Here is an 8,819-nt window from a genome sequence, read left to right as displayed (position 1 = left end):
ACCCATTTACCTGACTTCTTGATTTTCAGCTTGAAAGTCAAAACATAAGTTGTCCTCCTGCTTTTTTTTTTAATAAGCTAGACATTCATAGTTTCCCTTTGATCCATGGAATAGCCTTTAAAAAAAATGTCTGGCATTGCTGAAGTCAGTTCCTGAACCATGCTTCTGCTCTGGGCCCCACAGGATGTGTGGTGCCTGCAGTAATAGTAGAATTCTGTTGAGTAGCACCTGCTTTACCTGATGATCTGTAGTGCAAGACCAGAATCATTTGTGTTTAAACAGATGCTAAATCGTTAAGGCTACATTTGAACATACAGATGTAGTGTAGACTTTAGATTTGGTTGATTTAGGTTTAGATTTTGTTGGCCTCATGTGCATCATCTCTCTACAACTGCAGATATTAGTACATAACATCTGTCTGGACTGTACTTGCAGGTTCATCAACATGCTCTTTTGCTAACACCAGAGGCTGTAGGGATAGGAAATTTTTAAAATGCAAACACCAACAAAAGCCCAAACTGCGCTCACAAGGTTCCTTGATACTTTTCTCATCTACACAGGAGGAATGAACTGTATTTGCCCTTAGACTGACAGCTGTCTGAAAAAAAAAAAAAAAAACTCTGAAAAGTTGATGCCCTCTGTTTCAAAATGCAGCATTCAAATGACATCCTTGCCATTGCTCCATTCCCCCACCCTAACTTTCACCTTGGGGTTTACCTGCTGTAGTAGCATCTCCTTTCCAAAAGAGTGGCTTTCCTCTTAGTATATTTGGGTCTGGTGGAGTATGAGTATCGGTGGTGTTTCTCTTCTTGCCACTGGGAGTCACTCACCTTTCTCTAATGAGCCATAACTTTGTTGGCAGCTTTTCTAGGTAGAACTAAAATCTCATGTTGACAGCAGGCCTGAATTGTCCTTCCTGAACTAGATGCTTCAGGCTCAGGAAGATACAGATTCAAAGGAACAAAATACAATGTTTATCATGTGATGACAAACATGTTAAAAGAGGGGTTGACAGTCAAAAGGTGAACACTGTTTCCATTCAGGGACAGCCTGCAAACTATATTACAGCTATTGCAATACCTGACTGCTTGAAAATCCAGATTAAAAAATCTCTTAATTCTTACACTTTGCCTATCTAATTATATCTCATTGTACCTCATGCTAATCACAGAATCACTGAGTGTTTTGAGTTGGAAGGTACTCACAGTACAGGTGTTCTCAAGTACTTCCTTTACCCTTGGTATATCTACCCAAAAGCTTTATATGCATTATGACCCAGCAAATAAAACATTCATAATTCCTTATATCTTTATTTAGAATTGTCAATTTTCAGTCAAGGAAGAAGAAAAAACAGGATAAAGACAATTTTTGGGGGTTTTGTTTGTTTATTTGTTTGTTAGTTTGTGGGTTTAGGGGTTTTGTTGGTAGGTTGGTTGGTGTTTTTTTTTTTGTGGAGGCTAGGTTGTATTTTTTTTCAAATTGCAGTTGTGTAGATTACTTGATCCAGGTTGCCAGCATGTGGTAACTACTAACCCTATTCTTCACCTCTGAGAGCTGCAAAAAATTCTAGAAGTTCGTTCATGTGAAATTTACGGTTTCTGGAATAGTCTTTTAAACTTCTGAACCTCAGCTGGATTAGAGCTGCTGCTTTACAATGCAGACCTTGTTCAGACATATTAACAGTTATTTAAATTCAGGAAGTATATTTAATGATTAGAACACCAAGCTGGTATGAAATTTAAAGTCACAGTGACAAATGCCAGCAATCTAACACCATGCCTAAACTTCTTGGTTCTGTTCTTAGATAGGGTCGCAATGCTTTAGTGCAACTCTTGATGCAATTTAACTGCCTAATAGAGTCCCTGAACTCGGAGATCAAGTAATTTAAGTTTATTTCTTACCTTGCATGGAAGGCACACAGATACAGGCCCTTTGGTGTTTTTGGTAACATTTGCAGTTGAGCACACTTTATCCAAAAGCCAGTATTTCCTGCACTGCATTACAGCTTTAAATAAAAAAGTGATTTCAATAATTCAATATGCAGTCAGTAAGTTTAATGTTAGAACTGTCAGCCTCTTGGGCCATCCTGCCCAAGCCTGAGGTTGTGTAGGGTCTACCCTTCTTCAGAGAATCCCTGCCAGTGTCCTGTGAGGAGCTCCTGGCCATCCTTCCCCTAGCCAAGTGAAGCATTTAGTTCAATGCCATTGGTGACCACGCAGAATTTGAGCTACACTGTTACTGCTATACTGAGAGACTGTTACCAAGCACTCCTATGATGTTCAGAATAAATGCAAACATACATTCACAGATTCACAGAATATTCTGAGTGGGAAGGGACCAACAAGAATCATCAAGTCCAACTCCTAAATGAATGATCCACATGGAGATTGAACCCACAAACCTTGGTGTTACTAGCACCAACTCAGCTAATATGTTGTGATTGTGACAGGAAATGAGATGTACTGCTTATTCACTACACTGCTGAAAGTTTTCCATCCCCTGCTGTGGCAACAACTACACAAAGAGGACTGGGAGAGTTGATTTATTTTTCTCTTCAGCCTCATAGCTCTTTTATAGACAAAAACAGAATGATACTATGATACATGCACTGAATTAGTTAAATAACAATGGTGGGAAAACTTGCACTCTTAAACCTTTTTTAAACTATAAAATTCAAGCTTTTATTTCCTTAGCTGTTTTGTCTTCACACTTCTGAGTAGCCTGAAGGAAAGTTTGGATTGTTCCCCCTGTTTTCAGGAAAGGATTATTCTAGTGTTAAGGTGATTTTTATCTTTTTATTTAATCTGTGATTAACTCTCCAAACAGCATCACAAACATAGCTAACCATCAGTAAGTCAAAGAAAGATGTCTGGCACTGAAACCAGATGCTTGGTGCCCTACACCCATCACTGCTGATCTGTCAGAAAGCAGTGAGGATGGAGCAAGCCAGAAAGCCTCACCACTGCTGGCAGCACAAGGTCCTGTGTCCAGATGTCAAGTTCTTGGTACCTCATGAGAAAATCAGTAACCCTAAAAGAGAAGCATCAATAGCTCCTGCCTTAACTGCATATGAGCTAATTTGGTAGACAAAATAAACTACAGATTTCAAATGTAAAGAGTCCTTTTGTCTACAGAGAAAGTACATTGTTGAAGTCACCAGAAAGTATAAGTTTATGTAAGTATAAGGCAATTGTTTCAGTGGAATTTGTTGTTTCCCTCATGTAAGTATGTCTGAAATCAGTTGCAGAAGGTGATCAGCATGGGATGAGTTGCAGGCAGCAGAGAATGTGAGTATGCTCAGTGCTGTTGAATCTGCTGTCTAGGGGAGAAACCTGAACATCACCATGAGAAATTGCCAGAATTTCCTAACTGCTAGATGGCTTCTTAAATACAAATTGTCTGATATCGTCTTCATTGGTATTTAAACTTCATTTTTAAACTTTCAATAAGCCAGAGCAAAGTGCAAATCAGGAACATAAGAGATTCTGACAGAGGCTCTGAATAATGGCATAATGCAGCATACATTGCCATGAGGTATCAGAAGAATTTCCAAAAACAATGCCTGTTTCATCCATGTCTAACCACTGCTGGTGGCAGGCTAAGGGAAAGGAATCCCACAAGATGCTGAACACGTCCAGTACTTGGAACAAAAGGAGGTGACAGAGCCTTCGCTTTAACAAAGTGCTTGGTTTTGCTACAAAACCTGCTTCAAAGGAAAACTGACTTTCATTAGGACAAAATTTGGAAGAAACATGAATGGAACCAGGCTGGTGGACTTAAATCATTGGAATAGCTCTGCACAGTAGCTAAACCCTGTCACTGTGGGGCACTTACCAGTGGATAAAGCTGTGTGTGGATGGATATGCTGGTTTAGTCCATGTGTCTGGCACAACATCACAGAAGAGTGTGTATTGCAGCACTTCCATGTGAGCAGAAAAGATCAGCTCCCCCTTTGGAGAAAAATAAAAAGCCCTGAAATAAGTAATTTGCCTTGAGACCAAGGTCCAGCTGTTTAAAAGACCTACGGATCTCTGAAAGTAAAATGTTCATCACCTCACTCTTTGAGGCAAACAAGAGCATAGGGTCTCCAGGCAATGGTCTTCCCTGCATGACTTCTGCAATGTTAAGCTTCTCAGGAAGCATACCCAGACCATCATCTGGGACATTCTTAACCTGGCCAGGACAATAAAACAGAGCCAATAGAAATCCCAGCAATCAACTCTTTCTGACTCATCTACTTTGAAGTCTGATTTCTTCAGAAGAGCACAAATATCTCATTTTCTTAGATAAAAACCAGCTATGCTCCCTCTATCACCTTTGCTGTCTTCTTGGCTACAGTATTGAGAGGAATGACAGCAAACCAATTAACACTTAGCAGCTTCTATTTAGCTTTGCATTTTCAGGTAGCATTGACCCTTGAAGTCTACTAATACATTGTCCCTGGACTTGGAATGACTGCTGTTTCTAGGATACACCCTGGAATTTTCTTGATTTTCAGTCAAGTGTGATCACTAGTTTGTATTTCCCTAGTACCTAATAGCTTCCATCACCCCCTCCACCACCCACAGTTCTTGCTGTCTCAGGCATTAGGTAAAACAGCACAGGCACAGGCACACATATGCCTTACCCCCAAAAAGAGCCCCTCTCCCTGCAGGCCTGCTCTGGAACTGAGACAGAACATAAATGAAGAACAATTCATAACAGTACTAATGAGCAGGAATTGAAATCACAGCATTAATGCAGCTCAGCCTCTGTTTCAGCCCTAGCTTTGGCATACTTAATGATGAATGCCATATGTTATAGTCCAGACTCCCTAAACTGGATGGGAACTGAGTGTGAAAAGCACAAGCTCCCCCCAGGAGATGAAGCAATGTTTGGCTACTTGAATGCAGAGCTGTCACATTTCCTCCTGCAAAACCTCCATGATCTGATAGTGATAAGAGGAAAAGAAAAAAAGGATGCTTGGAGAAAAAGGAGGGAGTAAAGGAAGGAACCAGAATGGCAGTCACAGGGGACTTTAATTAACCCTGGTAAGGATGAGGAGCTGAAGGCTCAGTCTCATCATCTGCCAGGATTTGGGGCACCTGGACATAGTTTCTCAGATCTACACTCAAAAAGGAAGATGCAGAACGTGGCAAGATCTGAAAACAGAACTAGCTGAGATTTGTGATTACATTTTCCTTCCCTTCTCCTTTATTCATTTAATCTGTTAAGCACAACACCAGTGATGTTCCATGCTTAAAACCCATCCTTTAAATTTTTTCTGGAATGAGTTTGGCTATACTAATGTGTCTGTGTGTCTAACATATCTTGACTATGAACAGAACTACAATGTCCCAGTCAACTCCATATTAAGTGACAAATTTTATCATGGTATTAGGATTGGTCCTTTTAACCCAGCATCTGATTGTTTATCAGTATTGATGTTGTTGTTCTGCTAGACTCTTGGTGACTCTTGAGGTTAAGAGATGGTCAGACACCCTCCTTGGCCAGGATACACCTTGTATCTACCCAAAAACTAAACCTCCTCTTCCTCTACTACTTGCAAGGGAAGTCTTGGAGCAGCCACAAGGCTCCTGCTCAGATCAAGTGCCCAGCAAGGGAAGCAGTGGCAGAGCCTGTGCTTGGCCTGCTCTTCCTGACATGTAAAGCTTGCACACCTCTGCTAGGCTGTGCTGTGAATGCAGCAGAAAAAGTCAGGACTGCAGGCTAGGAAGGACTTCCTATGATTGGCACAAGTGGGAAGGTGTAGGAAAGCTACCCTAAGGAGTTTCATCATGCAGGAGATGGAAACAAAAGACAGAGATCAAGACTAGATCCACTGATTCAACCAACCACACCTTTTTCCCAGTAAGTTATTGTTTCTGTACTTGTTTATGAAAAGGTACAAAAAAAAAAAAAAGAAAAAAAAAGTAGGAGATCCATAGCTTGTTTCCCACCCCACAATAAATTCAATGTGAAAAATAAATTGGTCCAAATGTCTTCCTAGTGCATTACCCCTTGACAAGGCTGGTGCATTATCACACCCATTAACACTCATCTGATCTTTTCTAATTTGATGCATTTTTCTTCTCCCCAGAAATTCTATTCCCCAGAAAGTCTCTTGCTGAAATAACACAGTAAGATGTGTATTTCACCTGTCATTAACAGCACTGACAACACACTGGATGAAGAACTTCACCTCTTTAACTGCAGATTGGCTGGATCCCTCTCCCATGGGTTGTTTTCCAAAGGAGTTTTGAAGAGATTATCTGATGTCAAGAATCCCATCTCAGCATTGGGGTGCAGTCCATGTAGTACAGGGCTTTCAGATGGAAACATTTCATTTATGTATTTATGGTATCCATCATAATCCAGATTTGGTGGGGCCAAGAAACATGGTGCCAAGCTCCCCTTCAGGCTGTAGGAAAAGAATCAATAATGTTATTGGTAATGCTGACACCAGGAAACATTCTTCTATATCTACAAAGTTTCAGAAATTTATTTGAAGTCTGTGTACATGAGGCCTGCATGTTCTGCTTCAATGGAAGACGATTAGCAAAGTATTCCCAGCACAGTTACTATTTGCATAATTTCTGGATACTTCCATTTTCTGCGGGGTTGCTTCATACTTTCTGAGGATGCTTTGCATTTATTTTAAGGACTGTCACTACTGAGGCAAGTGTATTTTAAGTACTGGAAGTCTGCATCACCTCAGCAGCCAAGCAAGGATTCTTATGACATTTTGCCACTCCACTGCATCTCTAGAAGGGTAGGAGTCTTGCACGGGATTTTGGACTGCTGCTTTGGCCTCAGTGAGATAGACAGTGGTGGTGATTTTAACAGCAGAAAAAATTAAGGTCTCAATCAGATCAGTATTGAGCCAAGTACTATTAACTGCACTGTTCCTATAGAGCAGAAAGACCCTAAATCTGTCGGGATATTTAAGATAAGACTTGGGACTTTGGAGCAGATCAAGATTTATGTAGACACGGCTGGTGAGATGTACTCTCAGTGGCTAACCTCCTAAATAAAATAAAAAGGAATAAGTAAGAATAAAAGCAGTAGCCATCACATTTATATTTCAGACTTCCCCATCTCCTGTGCTGTAAGAACTTCACTGAATTCAAAGAATTTCTCTGAACTTATTGTCATAGAGCTGTCTGCAATTTAAACGATGCTTGAAGTTGGTTTTGTTAAAAAATATTTCTAGCTCTAAGTGGTACTTTTCACAAAAGCTATTTCTTCCTAATGCAGAGTCCACTCCACAAAACCACAATAACATTTAAGAGCTTCTGGCATTTAGAACAGTCTACAACAAGCTACTGCTCAAAATAACACCGGTAAGCACTTATTTCTGAAGTCATTTTGGTTCTGCAACCAGCCATTTACCTGTGCCTGAACTTGCTCCACTAACCTCACCCACAATAAGCTGTATCCTAAGACGCCACTTTGAAGTAGTGGTGAGGTTTTGAAAAAAGCCCTGTTATTTACCTCAAGTGGAAGATCAATTCTGTCAGACAATCTGTACTTACCAGTCTCTCTGCTGGCACTTAAATCAGGTTTTACTGCATCCGTGGGAATTGTGTGCACAGAGGGAGGCTGTGGGTTACTGGGGTGTGTAGCAGGATCCTGCTGCCCTTCTGTCTTTACGGCTGTTCCCGGGTGAGGTCTGTCATGATGCATGGTGGGTTATTCTAATAGACCCTGTGGAATGGATTTGTAGCTAAAAGAACTCACCATAAGGCAATAAGTTACAAACAGAAGGTAATCTCCCCACTGAATACAAAGCCCCACCGCTGATGAAGGACCATTTTGTTTACATTCATTTGGTGGCCAGTCAGTGAATGGTTTTCAGATTTTGCTGGTAATTCTGGGCTTTAACTTTTTTCAATTACAGCAAGAAGGTAAGAAAGATACCTCACTGTTTGAAATACCAGTGGATCCACACTAAGGGTTGGGTCCCTAAACTTTCCAAAGGGCATACAAATAGCAGTGATTCTGTTCAGGTTTCACCACCTATACTTATTTTGCAATTATTTGAATGAAAGTTCAGGCTTGTGAAGGTTAATGGACTACCTAAAGTAGTAAAGCAGTAATTCTTTACTTATCCATAGGCTAGAGGCAGAGCTGGAGCCGGCAGGATGAGCTTCCCACCATGCCCCCACGACCTCAGCTGTCATGTGGAGAAATCAGCCTCTTTCGAGGTCAGGAGTACAGTGGTGTTTAGCCTTTCCATCTCCATGGCAACTTACTCTTGGGCATCTTCTTCTGAGCAGTTACTTCCAATTGCCTTCATCTCAGTGTGGCTCTTTGACATATGAAATCCCACTTCTTCGGGACCAAGGAGACACCGGCCCGCTCCTCTCGCTCACAGCCAAAACAGAGGCTTCAACCCACTGCCAAGGGTGAAAGGGGCACTTCTCCCAGCTTAGCCCAGCTCCACAAATGGCCTGCTCACACGTAACATGATAATTTTTATTTTTTCTTTCCTCATAAATGAGCTTTTTACCTTTGGATGATGAAAACTAATGCCTGGAAACGGTGCTTGAAAAATCTCCTGGCTGGTTTTTAGCAAATTGTGTATAATCTGTTCTCTAAAGTGGTTTCTTCAGCATTAAAGGAGAAGCAGACAGGGGTTTTTAATGTTTATATATATATGAAATACATATATACATATATATATATATAATATACATATATTATATATTTATATTATATACGTGTGTACATATATACACACCCCCCCTGCATAAACATCCACATTTTTTATAGCTGTGTATATGGAAATAGATTAAAGCTGTTTCCATGCAAAACTTCTGAGAACTAAAGTTAAAGCA

General features: G+C 40.6%; 1 long non-coding RNA gene across 1 annotated transcript; it reads right to left on the bottom strand.

Annotated features, from left to right (window-relative positions):
* Positions 1-1,413: 1,413 nt before the first annotated feature.
* On the bottom strand, positions 1,414-8,576 carry LOC117243869. Its single transcript, XR_004495803.1, has 3 exons — positions 7,515-8,576; positions 6,182-6,400; positions 1,414-3,950 (listed from the first exon to the last, which is right to left on the bottom strand). It is a non-coding gene; the product is annotated as an uncharacterized LOC117243869 (long non-coding RNA).
* Between the last annotated feature and the right edge of the window lie 243 nt (positions 8,577-8,819).

This window comes from Parus major, chromosome 2 (assembly GCF_001522545.3).
Source record: "Parus major isolate Abel chromosome 2, Parus_major1.1, whole genome shotgun sequence".
Taxonomy (NCBI): Eukaryota; Metazoa; Chordata; class Aves; order Passeriformes; family Paridae; genus Parus; species Parus major.
Note: the sequence above shows the minus strand (reverse complement) of the source record. Positions and strands in the feature narration are given on the sequence as shown.